Source organism: Cicer arietinum, chromosome 1 (assembly GCF_000331145.2).
Source record: "Cicer arietinum cultivar CDC Frontier isolate Library 1 chromosome 1, Cicar.CDCFrontier_v2.0, whole genome shotgun sequence".
In the NCBI taxonomy this organism is placed as follows: Eukaryota; Viridiplantae; Streptophyta; class Magnoliopsida; order Fabales; family Fabaceae; genus Cicer; species Cicer arietinum.
In genome coordinates this window covers 40,133,743-40,155,689 of record NC_021160.2, presented here as the reverse complement: position 1 = coordinate 40,155,689, position 21,947 = coordinate 40,133,743, and the positions used below count along the sequence as shown (strand labels likewise).

At 33.6% G+C, this 21,947-nt stretch overlaps 1 long non-coding RNA gene across 1 annotated transcript; it reads right to left on the bottom strand.

The window, feature by feature from the left end:
• Positions 1-16,508: 16,508 nt before the first annotated feature.
• On the bottom strand, positions 16,509-18,369 carry LOC101509024 (uncharacterized). The gene is made up of 3 exons (XR_189362.4): positions 18,216-18,369; positions 17,709-17,770; positions 16,509-17,226 (listed from the first exon to the last, which is right to left on the bottom strand). It is a non-coding gene; the product is annotated as an uncharacterized lncRNA (long non-coding RNA).
• Between the last annotated feature and the right edge of the window lie 3,578 nt (positions 18,370-21,947).

Here is a 21,947-nt window from a genome sequence, read left to right as displayed (position 1 = left end):
CAAACCTTCGAAACTGGGTTTCGAACCTTTCCCAGATCCAAACTTTCGAAGCTTTGTTTCGGAACTTTCCCAGAACATTTCGAAAGTTTCCCCTGGCCTTGCATTTCGAAGATTTCATTTCAAGAAACTTTCGAAAGTTTCTTGTTTCGAAGATTTCAAAATGTTCGAAGAATGCATTTCGGAGGTTTCAAATTCAAGGAAACTTTCGAAACTTTCTTCTGTTTCGAATCTTACAAATGCATTTCGAAAGTTTCAAAAACAGCAAATTTTCGAAAGGAAACTTACTTTTGCGTTTCGAATCTTTGAGATCTTCGAAGGTTAGGTTGATTCTGGATCGAATATTTGAAATGTTCGAATGATTTGGTGAAAAGTGTGGGTAAAATTTTTTTTTGGTTTTTATATATGTGACAGAGGGTAAAATTGTCTTTTAGGCATAACTGGGGGGTGGCAGGTCAAATTGGGGGGGTGCCTGGTACAAAACTCTAATATATAAGCTTTGATCCATAATAAATTCAGTCAATGACTTGGTCGTCAAGGTTATAGATCGAGAGACGTATGTATTTCAATCACTTTCATTTTATCACATTTATAAATATTTTGTCATTTTATGATATTAACTTTAGTGTTGTAACTTTTTCTGTAACTTTTTCAATTTTTGTAACATTGAATTTATGTTGTTTTCGATATATTTTACCCATTTGATTGTACAATTTTTTTTAACCAATCTATTCTAGCAATAGTTGCATGGTATCTTATTGAACTTGATAAGTACTACTCTATGCCCTATAAAGAAAAGTGAGAGAATATTATGTTTATTAAATTACCCTTATTATGTATTAGTAAATTAGCTAAATTATATACGTGGTCCCTTAACTTAATTTCAGATAACGTTTTAGTCTTTTATCTTTTTTTTCTTCCGAATTGGTCCTTTATTTTAATTTTAAATGACAATTTGATATTTTATGTTTTAAAATATCAACAATGTTATCCATTTTTTTACAAAAATTCAAAAAAAATCATCAAAATTTTCAACCAAAACTCATAAAATTAATAATCATCTTCAATATAATACAAATATCATCAAATCCATGACTCAAATATTCAAATAAACTCATATTTTCATCTCCAACAACATCAAATAAAGAATGAAAATATGAGTTTATTCCAATATTTAAGTTATGAATTTGATTCAATTTGCATTTTATTGAAGATGATAATGAATTTTATGGGTTTTGGTTGAAAATTTTGATGATTTTTTTGAATTTTTGTACAAAAAATGATTATATTGTTGACATTTTAAAACATAAAATATCAACTTGTCATTTAAAATTAAAATAAAGGACCAATTCGGGGAAAGAGCCTCCACCCAAAATAACTGTAGAAGGAAGACGATTGATCAGGAAGACAGCTGTGGAAAGAGCCTCCACCCAAAATCGAGATGATACAGAAGCTTGAAGAAGTAAGATGCGTGTTACATCAAGCAAATGACGATTCTTACGTTTTGCCATTCCATTTTGTTGGGGGGTATTTGGACATGATCGTTGAGACAAAATACCTTTTTGCTGAAGATACTCCAGAAACTCATGAGACATATACTCACCACCAGAGTCAGAGCGAAAATTTTTAACACTTGTTTGAAATTGAGTTTCAACATATGTTAGAAATTTCTTAAACATAGAAAGCACTTCAGATTTGAACCAAAGAAAATATATCCAAGTAAAACGACTGTAATCATCAATAAATGTGACAAAATATTTATAGTGAGCATGAGAAGTTACAGGAGACAATCCACATACATCACTATGAATCATCTCAAAACACGTGGAAGCACGATGAGCACCAGACGGAAAAGGAAGTGTTTTACTTTTAGCCAATTTGCAAACAGAACATGGCATAGAGGCATTAGAAACAACATTTTTATTTCCCAATAAACCAGTTTTAACTAAATGAGACAAAACAGTAGAGTTTGGATGACCCAATTTTCTATGTCAATCCTCATAAGAATTCAAAACACTATTACAAGCAAGAGATAAATGATTGAAAATAAATTGAAGTGGAAACAATCTTCTCACTTTAGGCCCCTTCGTGATCACTTTCCCCGACACCTGCTCCTGCACAAGACAACCATCACGAGAAAAATTAACATTACAATTGTTGTCCACCAATTGTCCAATAGACAATAAATTGGAAGCAAGTCCAGGTGATACAAGCACATCCCGAAAATCAGAGTTGATATCACCAACATTAGTGATAGAAATAGTATTACCATCAGCAATTTGAATTTTCTAATTACCATGATAAGAATGTAAATTGTGCAAGAATTTAGAAGAACCCGTCATGTGATTGGATGCACCAGAATCAAGAAACCATGGATTCGAAACATTAGAAGACTTACCCTGAATTCCCAAGGCTGAAAGAGCAGAAAGTACCATTTGTTGAATCATTTCGGGCTGTAGAGCACCACCATTAGAGGCACTAGGAATGGAAGGACCAATTGCAGAGCTCTTAGTGGCATGGAATGCCTGCACAAAATGTTGTGTTGGTTGTGGAGGGCGCGTGGGACAATCAGAGATAATATGACCTTGCTTCTTGCAATAATTACAAAATTTCATATTACAACTACGAGCGACATGTCCAAACTGTTTACACGAGAAACATTGGACTTGTCGCATATCACGACCTTTACCTCGGCTTTGAGCAGCATATGCAACAGGTTCAGAAGTGACAACATCATGAGACATGGTTCCTTGAGTAAAGAGACGTTGTTCCTCTCGGAGAAGTTCACCAACACATGTATCCAAAGAAGGAACAGGATTTCTGTTCAGCAAAGCACCTCTAACAACCTCAAATTCTGGACGAAGTTTCATGAGAAATTGATCCCGCTTGCTAGTGTCGTACACAGCTTGGACATCCGCGAGAGAAGTCTTGGGAACCGCAACAAATAGAATAGCATAGTGTTATGTCCATAAATTCAAAAATTCAGAATAATATTCTTGAATTGACAAATTATCTTGTTTGTAGTTGGCTAACTCTAGCTCCAAATGAAAACGTTTGGCCGTATTGTCTTGGTTGTAGATACGCTTCAAATAGTTTCACGTTTCTTGAGCAGTTGAAAAAGAGCGCAAATTATTGATCATATGAGGATCAATAGTATTGAGAATCCAAGAAATAATCTGAGCATCTTTGATTTCCCACTCATCTAAGGCAGTTTTCTCTATCGGTGCCTTCGAAACCCCATCAAGGTGACTCCATAATCCTTTTCCTTTAACATACATTTTGAATTGAAATTCCCAAGCAGCGTAATTCTTGCCAGTAAAACGGACACAAAAGTTGTCTCTTTCTTTTTCAGAAGCCATGAGTTTGCACGTGCACAAAAAAATATATATTTGTAGACTTTTTTTTTTTTGGTTAATGTGCAGAAAAAAAAAAATCACAGCCTTAGGCAAACAAAAAGAAAGGTGGAATTAAATCAGGCAGTAAGCAAAAAGAAAGCCGTAAGCCAAAAAGAATTACCCAAGGCACGAGAACGACTACAACCACAAAGAATGACGATCAAGGAAGTTAGCAACAACAGCGATAAGCAATAACAGCAAGAATGACGATCAACAAACCAGAATGACGATCCAACAGCAGCGAGAAACAATCCAGAAGCACAATCTCAACACCGAAAAATTGTGAAAAACGAATCGCGAAGATGAAACCAAGAGTCGACAGACAGCTATGGTTGAGAGTTCGCAACGTATTTGCGAAACAAGCAAGGACCAAGAACGGAAGGAACGATTTCAAGAGCGACTCAGTGGGTGTCGCTAAATAAAGCCAAGATTAACTAAGAACTCACAGGTTTGATCGAACCTGCTGATACCATGTCACGAATTAGGGTTTGATGCCCTTTTTGCTTTGATATTTCTCGGTATAAATAATCGTTACAACATTTATATCTAATAATTACAAATTAAGAGGATCAAATCAAATCCTGATTTGTCTAACTAATTTTAGGAAAGCTGATAAATATAATTATAAATTATTATTTATTTCTTGATTCACACTTTCTTGGTTCAACAAGGGGTTGAGGATGGTTTAGCTTGTGAATTGAAGCTACCTGATACAATGTCGGCGAAGGAAGAGAAGGCGATGTTCAACAAAGCTCATAGCACACTGATTCTTTCTCTTGGAGACAAGGTACTCAAGGAGGTATCAAAGGAGAAGTCTACAACAACAGGGCTTAAATTAGTGAACCTATACATGACCTAATCATTGGCCAATAGGTTGTATTTGAAGCAAAATTTATTCAAGATGAAGATGCAATAAGTGAAACCATTGGAAGATCACCTTGATAATGTCAACAAAGTCATTATTGATCTTGAAAACATTCAGATCAAGATTGATGATGAAGATCAGACCCTATTATTACTCAAATCTTTGCCAAGTGAGTATGACAATTTTACCGACACATTTTTGGGCGAGAGTCAATAACATTGGAGGAGGTGCAAAGTGCTCTATGTGCAAATGAGCTATATGCTCTATGTAAAGAGGATTGTCCTGAATTCAAGAAAAAGAAGTTTGAGGAAAAAGGAAATCACAGTGGAGATGTAGATTTGGTGTCAGAATGTGATAAAAGGGCACAATTAATATTTGTTTCTGAAAAGAAAGTCAGTGATGAATGGGTCTTTAACTCAGGTTGCACATTTCATATGTGCCCTCACAAGAACTGGTTAACTTCTTATCAAGAAAGCAATGGAGGTAGAGTGCTACTTGGGAATAATAAAGCATACAAGGTCACTGAAATTGGGGAAATCAAGCTCAAACTTGCAGATGGTGCAATGAACTCTGCAAGGTGTTAGACATGTACCAAAATTAAAAAGAAATCTAATCTCACTTGGGATGCTTGATACACAAGGTTATGTGTACAAGGCTGAAGGTGGAGTGTTGAAGATCACAAAGGGTTTTGTGATGGTGATGAAAGGAAATCTAGAAGTTGGCATGTATAGACTTCAAGGAAGTGTTTTGTTTGGGGGGATATAAATCTTGCTGCTGAAAGTGGGAAATCAAAATAAACCATTTGGCATATGAGGCTGACCCATATCAGTGAAGGTGGTCTAAAACCGTCAAGGGAACCCCCTAGCAAAATAGTCTTGCTGAGAAGATGAATAGAACAATCATGGAGAGGGACAGGAGTTTGATGTCTAGTGCAAATTTATCTCTGCATTTCTAGGCAAAAGCAATGCTTACAGCTGTTTACTTAGTCAACAGGGATCCCTCTAATGCAATTGATAAAAAGACCCCTGAGGAGGCGTGGACAGGTTATCCTCCAAACCTATAAAATTTGAAGGTGTTTGGTTGTGTGGCATATGCACATATCAAACAAGGGAAATTTGAAGTGTATGTCCAAGATATCTAGAAGGAGTAAAGGTTTCAAATTGTGGTGTATGGAGAAGGGACAACAAAGAATATTAATTAGTAGAGATGTGGTGTTCAGGAAAACTGAAATGTACCACCAGAAGCAAGGATCAAATCTGTAACGCCCCAAATTTTTGATACGAATATTACTGAAAAATATTTATTTTCTTTTAGAAACAACTAATTAATTTTTTTTCTCATTAAAAGAACGTAATGTAATTTACTAAAATATTATTTATTTATTCATTTGCAAAATTAATATTCCAATTATTAGATCAATATTCATTTATGGTCCAAAATAAAATAAATTCTCTTTAAATGAAATTTAAAAAAAACAATGTTGACTGAAATTAATGACATTCAATTTTTTTCTAGCTAATGAAATATCACGTCTGCATTTCTATTAAAAGTTAATGATAAAGAGTAAATAACTTTACAATGTGCCGCAAAAATTTAGTAATACAAAATATTATTTTTAAGTAAAATATAATTTTCCCACGTGCGTGCACCAATCAAACGTCATTCATGCAACTCTTTGAAATCATTAGTACCTAAATGTTGGTGTAAGGGGTGAGTTCATCCCACAAAAAAATTAAACCAAATAATAAATTAACAACCATAAAATATGAATATAAAATCTTTTCGTAATAAAAGATTTTAAAAAAATTGATTCTTTAATAGTTCTTAAAGATGTATCAAAAGTCATAGAATATATCTAAATAAATCAAGTAGCAATCGTATAGCAAATAATTAGATCAAAATAAAATAACATTAAAATGTATGCAAGTCATGCATGCTCCTAAACATATATGATCCGGATATAACCAGCCACACAGGCGTCCACAAAGACGCATATGATATGTCATGAAATGATAATGATGCTCAAAGATACATATCACCACCCAATTAGATAATCACATAAATCACAAGCCACTTAGGCAACCACAAAGATAAAAATATTTAAAATATAAACCACCAACCAAACCACTTAGACAACCACATAGATAAAATATTCAAAACAAAAATCACAAGCCACTTAGGCAACCACAAAAATAATATTATTTAAAACACAAATCAAGGTTTGCCTACCGGCCACTTAGACAACCACAAAGATAATATTTAGAACACAAATCACTAGCCACTTAGGCAACCACAAAGATAACAATATTTAAAATGCAAATCACCAACCACTTTGGCAACCACAAAGATAAAAATATTTAAAATACAAACCACCAACCAAACCACTTAGACAACCACATAGATAAAATATTCAAAACAAAAATCACAAGCCACTTAGGCAACCACAAAAATAATATTATTTAAAACACAAATCAAGGTTTGCCGCTAAACACATCACAAAAATCAACTTGATCATATTATCATAATTAAAATTAAAACTTTACACCAATTCCACCAAGACTCATATAGATTTCTTAAAAATCAAAACATTGAAATGAAATAGCACAAAAATCAAAACTTTAAATTAAAGACATCCTAAAAAAATATTACTCATAAGATCATAATAAAAATCATAGCTTTATAATTAAGTATACATAAACAACACACAAATAATAACTTTACATCAAATATATGACATCAAACATATTACTCATGTTATAATAATAAAAATTGAAATTTATAATTAAGTTTATCAAAGCAAACATATTACTCATAAAAATAAAATATTATAGTTAAATTCTTTAAGGCAATTAAAAATCAATACTTTTCTTTTAAGACAACAAGTTTTATATCAATATCTTACAAACTATTAATTTAATATCTAGCCTAACATTGCATGGGGAAAAGCCCTTACCTTAGGCGCTTTCTTTCTTAACACCTCTAAATTTGTACGAGAAATAGCTCACGACGCAGTAATGAATTCAACACCGATAGATATTGGAATTTACGACTCAGAAAATTATTTTGAGAGTGTACGAATGACAAATAGGTGTGACAACAAGATGCCTAATGGAAACGTATGAACATATAAGTTATTTACATTGCACTATTACCATTGATTTCTTGTTTAAAATTGAAGTGCACTTAATTCCAACATTATACTACCAATAATTACTATTTCTTTAATTTTATTAGGTTGTTACAAAGCCAATTGAAATTTATATGTATAAGTTAATTTGAATTAACTAATAGAGTTCACCATATATTGAAGGGTGTCACACACTAATTTTAATTAAATAAATAAATTAGAGATTGTCACATCACCCTTTTAATTTTTTTATCTAATAGTTACGAAACCAAAAATTTCATAGAAATATTTTTGTAGACAATTATAATAAAATTATAATTTTAGTTTAAAAAATATGAATGCATGAGATACAAAAAGGACAATAGTCTTTTTGTGTCATCTCTTAATTGCACAAAAAAACTTATAATTAAATTTATAATCTTTCTTTAAAAAATAAATTAAGGGTGTTTAAAATGAATTAATGCACATTATGTCAAGAAAACACCATGAATTGTCATAAAATCTTGTCATAAAGGAGAGTAAAAGAATGAGTCAAGTCACTAATTTTTGTTTTTATAGGATGGACTAAAAATATTTTCAAAACACTTTTTGGGTTCACTAACTCTATAATATCTCCTAAAATAAATACTTATTTGGTCGCAAATAAAACTAACAAACAATATAACTTATATAAATTTTAATTTAATTAAATAATGCAACTGATAGTTTATCAACTAAAATAAATCAAGCAAGACAAGAATACCACTCAGACATACAAATATAAAACAAACAAACATATCTAACACATCAATTTCATGATTATCAAAACTAATCAAATAAAAAAAATGTCCATTTATGAAATAATGACATCATAAATAGTCCCCATGTAATTGTCACGTCAAAACAATTAAATAAAAATGAAGATTATAATTATTTAAGTAGAATAGAGTGTGATAAAATTTAATTTAATTTATTTACACATAGAATAATTATTAATTTAATAATAGCAATTACTAAAAAGATACATATATAATACATATGAAAATTTTGGGGTGTTACAATACTTACCCCCTTAAACATATCTAACACATCAACTTCATGATTATCGAAACTAATCAAATAAAAAAAATGTCAATTTATGAAATAATGACATCATAAATAGTCCTCATGTAATTGTCACATCAAAACAATTAAATAAAAATGAAGATTATAATTATTTAGGTAGAATAGAGTGTGATAAAATTTAATTTAATTTATTTACACATAGAATAATTATCAATTTAATAATAACAGTTACTAAAAAGATACATATATAATATATATGAAAATTTTGGGGTGTTACAAAATCAGAGGCAAGAAAAACATAATGGTGATGGGAGAGTTCAAATTGAGGTGGAGCCATTAAGGGTGTCTGCAACCTTAGAAGATAGATCAACACATGATCAAGTATCCATCACTGAACTTCATACTCATGAAGACAATGAAGAAGTGAATGAGGAGGAGGAGCACCTCCTGACAGATTTGGTTTTGGTGGTATGGTGGCTCTTACACTTAATGCAACTTAAAGAGCCTAACCTATCAAGAAGCAGTAATTTGTTGTGAGTCTCAACATTGGATTGCAGCCATGAGGGAGGAGTTGGATTCTTTGCAAATGGATTTATAAGCTTAAGGAGGGAATTCCTGGAGTTGAGAGTGCCAAGTTTAAGGCTAGATTGGTGGCAAAGGGATTCATAAGGATGATTTTATCTCATGTGGTAAAACACACCACCATAAGGATGATTTTATCACTTGTTGTTCAAAATGATTTGGAGCTTGAACAACTAGATGTTAGGACCGCATTTTTCCACAGTGACTTAAAGGAACAGATCTATATATCACAACCAGAAGGTTTTGTCAAGAAGAGAGAGGAAAACAAGGTTTGCTTGCTAAAGAGGTCCCTTTATGGACTGAAACAGTCCCCCAGACAATGGAACAAGAGATTTAATAGTTTTACGATAAAGATTGGTTTTAATAGGTGCCAAGAGAACTGTTTACTTGAAGAAAACAGAAGTTGGGAACATTGTTTATCTTCTCTTATACGTGGATGACATGATAGTTACTTGCAAAAGAAAAGAGGAAATAGATAAGGTGAAGGAGGTGCTTAAAGGAGAATTTGAGATGAAAGATAGGAGGGCTTCCAGTAAAATCCTTTGCAAAGGTGTTGAAAAGGTCATATGGACCTGTCCAACGCAATGATGACTCCAATGGCACAACACTTCAAGCTGGACTCGCCAAAGACTGGAGAAGAGATCTCAATGATGAAGAAAATTCCTTATGCCAATGCAGTAGGCAGTCTAATGTATGTGATGATTTGTACAAAACTAGACCTAGCCTATGCAGTAAGTTTGGTGAGCATATACATGGAAAATCTTGTGAAACTTCATTGGGAAGCTTTGGAATGGATATTCAAATATTTGAGAGGAACCACTTCAGTGGGTTTTGTGAATCAGGAAATAATATTAATTTATAATTATATTTATCAAGTTTCCTAAAATTAGTTAGACAAATCATGATTTGATTTGATCCTCTTAATTTGTAATTATTATATATAAATGTTGTAACGATTATTTATACCGAGAAATATCAAAGCAAAAAGGGCATCAAACCCTAATTCGTGACATGGTATCAGCAAGTTCGATCAAACCTGTGAGTTCTTAGTTAATCTTGGCTTTATTCAGCGACACCCACTGAGTCGCTCTTGAGATCGTTCCTTCCGTTCTTGGTCCTTGCTTGTTTCGCGAATATGTTGCAAACTCTCAACCATAGCTGCCTGTCGACTCCTGGTTTCATCTTTGCAATTCGTTATTGTCTTTCACAATTTTTCGGTGTTGAGATTGTGCTTCTGGATTGTTTATCGCTGCTGCTGGATCGTCATTTTGGTTTGTTGATCGTCATTCTTGCTGGCTTACGGCTTTCTTTTTGCTTACTGCCTGATTTAATTCCACCTTTCCTTTTTGCTTGCCTACGGTTGTGATTTTATTCTGCACATTAACAAAAAAAAAGTCTACTAATATATTTTTTTTTTTGTGCACGTGCAAACTCATGGCTTCTCAAAAAGAAAGAGACAACTTTTGTGTTCGTTTTACTGGCAAGAATTACGCTGCTTGGGAATTTCAATTCAAAATGTACGTTAAAGGAAAAGGATTATGGAGTCACCTTGATGGGGTTTCTAAGGCACCGATAGAGAAAACTGCCTTAGATGCGTGGGAAATCAAATATGCTCAGATTATTTCTTGGATTCTCAATACTATTGATCCTCATATGATCAATAATTTGCGCTCTTTTTCAACTGCTCAAGAAATTTGGAACTATTTGAAGCGTATCTACAACCAAGACAATACGGCCAAACGTTTTTATTTGGAGCTAGATATAGCCAACTACAAACAAGATAATTTGTCAATTCAAGAATATTATTCTGAATTTTTGAATTTATGGACAGAACACTCTGCTATTCTATTTGTTGCGGTTCCCAAGACTTCTCTCGCGAATGTTCAAGTTGTGTACGACACTAGCAAGCGGGATCAATTTCTCATGAAACTTTGTCCAGAATTTGAGGTTGTTAAAGGTGCTTTGTTGAACAGAAATCATGTTCCTTCTTTGGATACATGTGTTGGTGAACTTCTCCGAGAGGAACAACGTCTCTTTACTCAAGGAACCATGTCTCGTGATGTTGTCACTTCAGAACCCGTTGCATATGCTACTCAAAGCCAAGGTAAAGGTCGTGATATGCGACAAGTCCAATGTTTCTCGTGTAAACAGTTTGGACATGTCACTCGTAGTTGTAATATGAAATTTTGTAATTATTGTAAGAAGCAAGGTCATATTATCTCTGATTGTCCCACGCGCCCTCCACGACCAACACAACATTCTGTGCAGGCATTCCATGCCACTAAGAGCTCCGCAATTGGTCCTTCCATTCCTAGTGCCTCTAATGGTGGTGCTCTACAACCTGAAATGATTCAACAAATGGTACTTTCTGCTCTTTCAGCCTTGAGAATTTAGGGTAAGTCTTCTAATGTTTCCAATCCATGGTTTCTTGATTCTGGTGCATCCAATCACATGACAGGTTCTTCTAAATGCTTGCACAATTTACATTCTTATCATGGTAATCAGAAAATTCAAATTGCTAATGGTAATACTATTTCTATCACTAATGTTGGTGATATCAACTCTGATTTTCGGGATGTGCTTGTATCACCTGGACTTGCTTCAAATTTATTGTCTGTTGGACAATTGGTGGACAACAATTGTAATGTTAATTTTTCTCGTGATGGTTGTCTTGTGCAGGAGCAGGTGTCGGGGAAGGTGATCGCAAAGGGGCCTAAAGTTGGAAGATTGTTTCCACTTCAATTTATTTTCAATCATTTATCTCTTGCTTGTAATAGTGTTTTGAATTCTTATGAGGATTGGCATAGAAAATTGGGTCATCCAAACTGTACTGTTTTGTCTCATTTAGTTAAAACTGGTTTATTCGAAAATAAAAATGTTGTTACTAATGCATATGTGCCATGTTCTGTTTGCAAATTGGCTAAAAGTAAGACACTTCATTTTCCGTCTGGTGCTCATCGTGCTTCCACGTGATTTGAAATGATTCATAGTGATGTATGGGGACTGTCTCCTGTAACTTCTCATACTCACTATAAATATTTTGTCACATTCATTGATGATTACAGTCGTTTTACTTGGATATATTTTCTTCGGTTCAAATCTGAAGTGTTTTCTATGTTTAAGAAATTTCTAACATATGTTGAAACTCAATTTCAAACAAGTGTTAAAATTTTTCGCTCTGACTCTGGTGGTGAGTATATGTCTCATGAGTTTCAGGAGTATCTTCAGCAAAAAGGTATTTTGTCTCAACGATCATGTCCAAATACCCCCCAACAAAATGGAATGGCAGAACGTAAGAATTGTCATTTGTTTGATGTAACGCGCACCTTACTTCTTCAAGCTTCTGTACCATCTCGATTTTGGGTGGAGGCTTTTTCCACAGCTGTCTTCCTGATCAATCGTCTTCCTTCTACAGTTATTGATCTTGACTCCCCTTTTTTTCGTCTTTTTAAAATTCAGCCTGATTATAGTGATTTACATACTTTCGGATGTGTGGGTTTTGTTCACCTACCTCCATTTGAAAGACATAAACTTGGAGCGCAGTCTGCTCAATACGCATTTATGGGGTACAGTAACTCTCATAAGGATTTTGTGTGTTATGATGTTTCTAACCAGCGCTTTCGCATTTCTAGGAATGTAACATTTTTTGATAATCAATTTATGTTTCACTATCTTTCTCCTGCCATGAATGATATTGCTATTCTTCCCAATTTTTCTACTATGCCTCAATCTATAGAACGTTTTAAACCAGGAAATGTATATGTTAGAAAACACAAACAACAGGTTATAACCCCCCTTCTCGACCCTGATCCGCCACCTGATCCTGTTGCGGTTGCACCACGACGTACTAGCAGAGCGTCTCGCGCACCTGATAGATATTTTCACCAGACAGGTATAATTCCTCACATGCTTCTTTGTCTGCGTCTCTCTCTAGCATATCTATTCCTACTTGTTACTCACAGGCTGTTAAAGATGTGCGCTGGATAAAAGCAATGAATGAGGAATTTCAGGCTCTTCAAGAGAATTTCACATAGGATATTGTCTCTTGTCCTCCTCATATCAAACCCATAGGTTGTAAATGTATTCTATTAAATTGAATTATGATGGGTCCTTGAATCGGTACAAGGCTTGATTGGTTGCCTTAGGAAACAAACAGGAATATGGAATTGATTATGATGAGACATTTGCACCGGTAGCCAAAATGACAACTGTTCGCACTGTACTCTCTATAGTTGCTTCTAATGGGTGGACTCTTTATCAAATGGATGTGAAGAATGCATTTCTTCACGGTGATCTCACTGAAGATATTTATACGACTCCTCCTCAAGGTCTATTTTCTTCATCTCATGGTGTGTGCAAGCTCAAACGCTCTTTATATGGTTTGAAACAAGCACCTAGAGCATGGTATGAGAAATTTCGTTCCACTTTACTTGGTTTCTCCTTCATTCAGAGTCAACATGACTCCTCTTTATTTATTCATCGCACATCTACAGGCATTGTTCTACTCCTCCTTTATGTTGATGATATGGTTATTACTGGATCTGACCAGGCATCTATCCAAGAACTTAAACATCAATTGCAAACTGCATTTCATATGAAAGATCTTGGAAACTTGCAGTATTTCGTTGGCCTTGAGGTTCATTCTACCTCAAAGGGTATATTTCTTCATCAACATAAGTATTCGACGGACCTTATTTCTATGGCGGGCCTCCAATCAGCTAATCTGGTAGATACTCCTTTTGATGTTAATGTGAAATATCACCGCGATGAGGGTGATCTATTGTCGAATCCTTTATTGCATCGACAACTTGTGGGTAGTCTTAATTATTTGACAATTACTCGCCCTGACATATCATTTGTTCTTCAACAAGTAAGTCATTTCATGCACTCTCCTCGCCACCTTCACTTGGCAGCAGTTCGTCGCATACCTCTCAACGAGATCTCTTCTTTCCCATTGGCACAGCTCCCAAATTGATTGCCTATAGTGATGTTGATTGGGCAGGGTGTCCCGACACTCGGCGATCAGTCACCGGTTGGAGCATGTTTCTCGGTTCTTCACTGATATCATGGAAAAGTAAGAAACAAACAAGAGTCTCTAAATCCTCTACTGAATTAGAGTATCGTGCTATGTCTACTGCTTGTTCTGAGATAATTTGGCTTCGTGGTCTTTTGGCTGAACTTAGATTCCCTCAAACAGAGTTGACGTCTCTCTATGCCGACAATACAAGTGTTATTCAAATTGTTGCAAATTCTGTTTTTCATGAGCGCACCAAACATATTGAAGTAGATTGTCACTCTATTCGTGAGGCCTATGATAATCAGATTATATTCATCCCTCACATCAATACTCAGTTTCAAGTTGCAGACATTCTTACCAAAGTTGTTCCTCGCCCGCGCCATCAGTTTCTAGTTAGCAAATTGATGCTCCTTGACCAGCCGCATCAATTTGAGGGGGGATGTGAATCAGGAAATAATATTAATTTATAATTATATTTATCAGCTTTCCTAAAATTAGTTAGACAAATCAGGATTTGATTTGATCCTCTTAATTTGTAATTATTAGATATAAATGTTGTAACGATTATTTATACCGAGAAATATCAAAGTAAAAAGGGTATCAAACCCTAATTTATGACAAGTTTGACATATGTCAAATATTAAATCAACAAATCTGAAGTGATTGGTTATGTTGACTCAGATTATGTTGGGTGCTTGGACACAAGGAGGTCCTTAACAAGATATGTGTTCAAGTTTTGTGGTAACAGTGAGCTGGAAAAGTAATTTCCAGCAGCCAGCAGGGAGTTTCCTTATCCACGACTAAGGCCGACTTCATTGTTGTCACAGAGGCAATAAAGGAAGCCATATAGATGAGGGGAATGATTAAAAACTTGGAAGCAAATCAGGTGGTTACAAAGGTATGTTGATAGTCAAAGTGGTATTCACTTGGCAAGAAATCAAGTATATCACGAGAGGACTAAACATATAGATATCAAGCTGCATTTTGTAAGGGAAGATTGGTTTGGAAAAAATATGTACTGATGACAGTCCAGCTGATATGTTGACAAAGGCATCCTGGGCCAAAATTCAAGCACTGTTTGAAGATTTTGCACGTTATGTGAGTGAAAGCTAAGCCAAAGTGGAGAATTGTTAACTATGGGTTAGCTATTGTTGGCTTATGCCTTTCTGTATTTAGTTTGGGAGTTAGTAAGGGTAGTTAAATTTTGTTATGACTAATAACAGAATTAGTTGGCAGTTAGTTGGAAGTAAATGCATGTATATAAGTCAATTCACATTGTACATTCAACTCAAATGAATAACACAGATTCATTCCCAAAAGTTTAAAATTATCTGTTCAGTTTTCTTTCATTAATAATAAATCATATTTTCATCTTCAAGAATCAAGTTTCTTTCAACAGGATCAACGCCAGTATCTTGGAGATCAAAAAAGAATATGTTGTAGCACCTGTCCTCATGTGAGGCAGAATAGATTTCTACCTTTATGTTTTTCAAACATTGTGGATTGATACTTTGATACAAGAAACGAAGATGGAGAGTGTTGCTGTTAAATTGCTTAATGGAAACAAATCAGCAAAAAAAACCCAATAGCACATAGGAAAAAAAATCATTTTCATGGGGATCAAGTCAACAAAGGAACTTTGAAGGTGGAATACTATAGAGCGGAAGACCAACTTGTGACTAGCCATCGGAGAGTGAGAAGTTCGAAGAGTTAAGGAGGAAACTAGCTATTGTTTCGGTGGAAGAAGTGAATTAAAGGGGGTGCGTTAGAGTAAATTAATATAGATTTGGGCGAGTTACTTGGGTTTTTTTTCTAGTTTTCTGCCCAATCTATGTGGGACTTCAAATATGCATGTATAAATAGACATCATTGTGTCTAATATCAATATGACTTGGAGTCTCATTTCAATTATCATTATTTTCTCTCAATTCTCTTGGTTTTTATTGTGTTTCAAAAAAAGTTCAACAATCACTATAAGAAAATGGTTGCATCAACAATCGATAATACAAAAATGATGTGTTAATCAACATAGGTGATTGCCCATCCCCTCAGATTTACTCACATGATGTTAAATACAATTCCGGTAAAATGTCGTGTTTTCGGGGTGGGGAGATGAGCCTCTCACATCAACATATAAGTGAGATAGATTCACACTTGCAAGAGATATTGATCATGTTTAAGTGTGAGTAGTAAGTCTCACATTGGAGGTTTAAGACCAAAAAAAATAAGTTTCACACTTTATGAGTGTGCCACCTTGCAGGAAGAAGAGGGGAAGAGGGAGAAGAAAGTGATCTGACTAATGTTTTATACTCGTACTAAGTTACCTCCATATGACTAAAATGCAATGTTCAATGCTTGTTGCTATTTAGATAAAGAAACACAGAAGATGGAGAAGTGTTTCATCTAACAAAAATAAATTAATCAGAATTAATAGACATTAGTAACATCAATATAGGTTAAGTGAAAGAAGAAAACAATAGGTTGAGATAATATTAATTCCTCTAAGAAAAAGGCTGCTTGTTTGAACCCAACAGAACAAATAAACTATATCCAAAAAACTGATAAATATAGTAACATAAACTCATTTAGCATCTAAATAAATATGTTACATTTGAATCAACGTCATATTTCAACCTATGGAACAAAAACTAACAGAATCTTAATACATCATATTACATACATAACAGAATCTTAATAGACAATGTATTTCAGGATTCGAGTTCATGCAAACAGAGGAATTTCACAATCACACATTCAGACATCGGTGACTGTTAGATTAAGATCAGACGGTCCAGATTTTAAATTATAAACTAAACATCAAAATCGGTATTTTTTTAGACCGTCCAATCTTAATTGGACGGTCACTGATGCCCAAATGCGTAATTTTCTTTGACAGCGTTGAATCCAATCCATATTTTAACCCTTGGAACTGCTTGAAGTTGCAAGTCTCTCACCATGAAATACCCACCGCGTATAACCTCTAAGAAATCCATACCGCGAATCAATTAAGTGTTCATAAACACTGGAGCGACAACGTAACTTACAGTTGGCGCATTTTCTACAAGGACACCATATTTTTCCATTGACTTCTGAATTTTGAAAAGCAAATTCTAGAAATTTGTTAACCCCTCGAATATATTCTTCACTTTGTTTCGATGGATCACGGATCCACCTTCTATCCTCCATTTGACAAAATTAACTGAAACAAATGAAGTGTTTCTTATAACTAAATTCACTAAAATAAATGAAATAGCAAGGGCAGTTGGGTTGCCAGCATTAGGAAGGAAAATGAAGATGCTGCCTACAGATAATGAAGTTGCTCTCTAGAGCCGATGCAACAAAGGGTTATTACGAAGTTAACAATCAATACTTTGAAAGGTGTGAATAAAGAAAATTTAATATAAATAGCACAAGCTTGCAAAGACATTATTGAAGTGCTTAGAGGAAGAACTCTGGTTCACCAATTTCATCTAGCAAGCAGTAGATATCAATTTTACTATGTAGACATAGAGAAATCTTACTAAATGCAATTTTGTCTACCAAAGTGATAAGTTTGTGATCAAATGCTAAAACCATAACAAGTAAAAGAAACCTTTGCCTTCAATTCAAACTAAATACATGAATAAATATGATAGTAACAATACCAAAATAAAGTTTTAGTCATAAAATTATTCTACTAACCTTGGGATGAAGGTTCCAAATCTTAGCCACCAGAAGCTCTACTTTTTTCCCTTGTCCAAAACCTACATTGAATTATAAACATGTCATTAAACTGCATAATTGAATGGATGTAGCGATTACGCCAGCACGATCAGTCTCATTAAACATTTCGCAAATAGATATTCATATATACGAAATGCAGGAATTAAATATGAATGATGGAAGGAAGTTCTCTCCACTGCCAAGGATTTGTGAAAAGAAGCATGCAGAATTCAATTTGTGCAGTTAGTTAGTTAGTTAGTTAGTTATAACTATCAAGTTTGTTACATTGTTTTGATAGTTAGCTTCATCATGATGAATAATGAATGACACAAGAACTGATATTGACTCATTCTAGTTCCAACAAAAAGAAACAAACCCTAATTTCAATTCAAACTCACTGATTCCCTTTACCAAATTTCGAAATCACAAAAATGAAACAAAACACGCAGAGAAAATAGTGGGGTAGAGTGAAGAAAGTATACTCACAAAAATAGAGGAAGCAAGAATCGCAGGTGGAGTATTGGTGGTTGATACTCGATAGGGAAGAATGGTAATTCTGGTAGTGAATAATCAATTAAAATGCTTCAAAATTTTAAGAGGGAAAATTCAAATATTGAAGGAAAATAAATGTCGGAGTGAATATCCATTTTAGCTTCTAAAAAAATTAAGAGATTCAATTCAATATATGAGAAAAACAAAAAGTGACTTTTAAATTTTAAAAAAAATTAAATTGGGGCAATTTCGTTATATGTTTATTACATCTTATTTGATAGATGAAAAAAGATGGAGAAAATAAAAAGAAGAGTTCATTAGTATATTAAAGTAAAGGAAATAGTTTTATTAAAATTAACGTTTGTTAGAGTTTCTTTCATAAAGTAATCACTTATTTTAAAAAAAATAGTAAAAATAATTACTTTTAAAAATTTAACTTTCTTTATTAGAGTTTTTTTGAAAAAAGACAAATCATAAAACAATATAAAAACTATTTAAATTGAAAATTTGTTTCTAGTAACTTTTTAAAAAAAAATTAACTTAATTTTTTCAAAAAATAAAAATAAAAAACTGATACAAACAAACATAAAGAAGATTCTCATTTTGTTAAAAATCTTTAAGAGATAATTTTTAAATTATAGAATATTAAAATCACTTTTTTTTAAATCTATTACAAACTATCTCTAAATATGCACCAATATATAAAGTTATTTTATATTGTTATTCAATAAGAATAATTAATTTGGAGCTCATTTATTAGTTTTTTTTTAAATAAAAAATAAATCACTTTAGAAATTTTTACGTGTTTTTGATACATATATTTTTTTTTAAATTGATAATGTGAAAAAACAACTAAAAGTTGCTTCAAGTTAAAAACTCTTTTGAGCATCTTTAAAAAAAATTAAATTAATTTTTTAAAATAAGTGATTTTTACTATTATTGATAAAAACAAAAAATAGACTCATATTTTTTATTAAAAAAAATCAAAATTATTAAACTCATTAAAATTATTTTTTTTTAAATGTATAACAAATAAACACGTAATATATTTCAACAAAATTAAAATAAAATAACAACTATAACAAATAATATGAAAGAAAAAAAAAAAAAGGCTTAATTGCACTTTTGGTCCCCCTATTATAGGTGAAAATTGAAAGTAGTCCCCCCATTTTGTTTCTCCCCAGTTTTAGTCCCCCAAACAGAATTTGAGTCCAAATCACGATGAGTTGTCATTTTTTTAATGACGTGTCAAAAAAAAGCTGACGTGGCAGACGCATACGTGGAATAAAATTATTATTATATTATTTCTAATTAAAAAATATAATTTATATTTTTAAAATCATTATTATAATTGTTAAAAATTATTATTACAAATAAAATTTATTTGTTATAATTAAATTAAAAGAAAAAACACCTAAAATCCAAAATCCTAAACAAATCAAAATCAAAAGGATTCACTCAAGAACCCTAAAACCATTCTGAATCCATCACTGATTCGTTCGCGTTCATCACTGGATCGTTCGCACTGGATCGTTCGCGTTCGCACTGGATCGTTCGCGTTCGTGTGTGTTTTTAATCGTTGTGTTCGTGTTCGTTTTCTGGATCGTTTTCATCACTGAGTCGCTTTTTGGATCGTTTGTTCATCTGTCGTTTTCATCAGTGATAAAATGGCGAGTGGAGGTCATTTCAAGTTCTCTCCATCTTCAGATAGGAAAGAAGATACAAAGTTTTGTGCTAGGTATGTTATTTTAGGGTTTTCGCTTTGTTTTAGTATTAACAGTATTAAACTCTGTATTTGAACTTTGATTTTAGGGCCAAAAGTTTTTCTCTACACTGTTAACAGAACTCAATGCCTTTATGCGTTTTTAATAATGTGGTCCATGCCTTTATGACTGATTTATTCAATGATTTGTTTTGTGTAGGCCAACTTCAGTCCACAGAGTTAGGTTAAGAATTAACCATGGGGGTAGTTTTGTAAACCACCCAGTGAAGATGTACGTTTGTGCCCAACTGGATGAGGTGAATTGGTCTTGGGATGTAGACTTAATGTCTCACATGCAAATTACTAAAATGGTCAAAAGTTTAGGATATATGAGTTTTAGACACTTGTGGTACCAGCATCCGAAGTACTCATTTACACGTGGACTTAGACCTCTCAACAATGACGAGGATGTATTAAAGTTTGCTGAAGATGTCAAAGGGTTCAATGTAATTGACGTCTTTGTGGAACACTGTATAGATAATCCTGAAACTGAACCAGATCAACCAAATCAACCTGAACCTGAAGCTGTTCAACTTGAATCTGAAGCTGTTCAACCTGAATCTGAAGCAGTTCAAACTGAAGAAGATAAATCAGAATCTGAACCAGTTCAAACTGAACCAGATCAACCACAATCTGAACCTGTTGAACCTGAATCTGAAGCAGTCCATGGTGAAGATTATCTGAGTGAAGAAGATGAAGATTATGTTGCTAACTCAGATGATGACGATGATGATATGGGTGAGTTATATGACGATGAGGATTGGGACTGGATTTCTGAAATACCAACTGAGATCTTTGTTAATGTTGGTGATGAAAATTCATTTGAAAGACATGAAAACCCAAGAGGAAATCCAGGGCCTAGTTTTGCAACTGATTTTGAAGAAAATGATGTGAATTCTGATGATTTGGATACTCCACCAGGAAGTGAAGTTGATGAAGAGAATGTTAGGAAATTTCCTAAATTTAACCAACCTGAAAATGGTGATGAAGTAAGGTTTGAGTTGGGCCTAAAGTTCAATACAAAAGAGCAGGTTAAGAATGCTGTTAAAGATTTTGCAATGGAGACTAAGAAAAACTTGTATTTCAAAAAGAATGATGGAAAGAGAATTATTGTTAGGTGTGAGCCAGAATGTCCATTTTACATGAGGATCAGTAAGAGGACTTCAAATGAATATTGGCAATTAGTGAGTTTCACAGAGGATCATACATGTAATAGGAGGGCAAAAAATAAACAAGCTAAGACTGAATGGCTTGCCAAGAAATTCGTTCCTATGTTGAGACATACACCTGAAATGAAACCCAATGGATTGATTGTTGAGGCGCTTGATAAATGGGGTGTGAAGTTGTCTAAATACCAAGCATATAGAGCCAAAGTAAGAGCCATAGAAATGATTCAAGGTGCTCAAAGGGAGCAATATGCACATTTGAGAGAATATGCTGATGAACTTAGGAGATCAAATCCAAACTCTACGGTTATTATTAAGTGTGGTATGTCTGACATTGGACCAGTATTTGAGAGAATATATGTATGTTTGGAGGCTTGTAAGGCTGCATTTGCTAATACATGCAGGCCTTTAATTGGGTTGGATGCTTGTTTCTTGAAGGGAGAATATGGCGGTCAATTAATAGCCGCAGTAGGTAAAGATGGGAATAATCAAATGATTCCCATTGCATATGCAGTTGTTGAAGCAGAAACAAAAGACTCATGGCAATGGTTTCTGGATCTTTTACTGGAGGACCTCAACAATGTTCAGCAAAAGCAATATGCATTCATTTCAGATCAACAAAAGGTATGTGTGCTGAAGTCTATGCTGAATAATCTGTTTTTAAGCAATCTGTTTAAGCAATCTGTTTTTAATGAATTTGTTTGTAAATAATATGTTTCAGGGATTGGTACCGGCCATTGCCAACATTGGGGCCCATGTGGAACACCGATTATGTGTTAAACACTTGTATGGGAATTG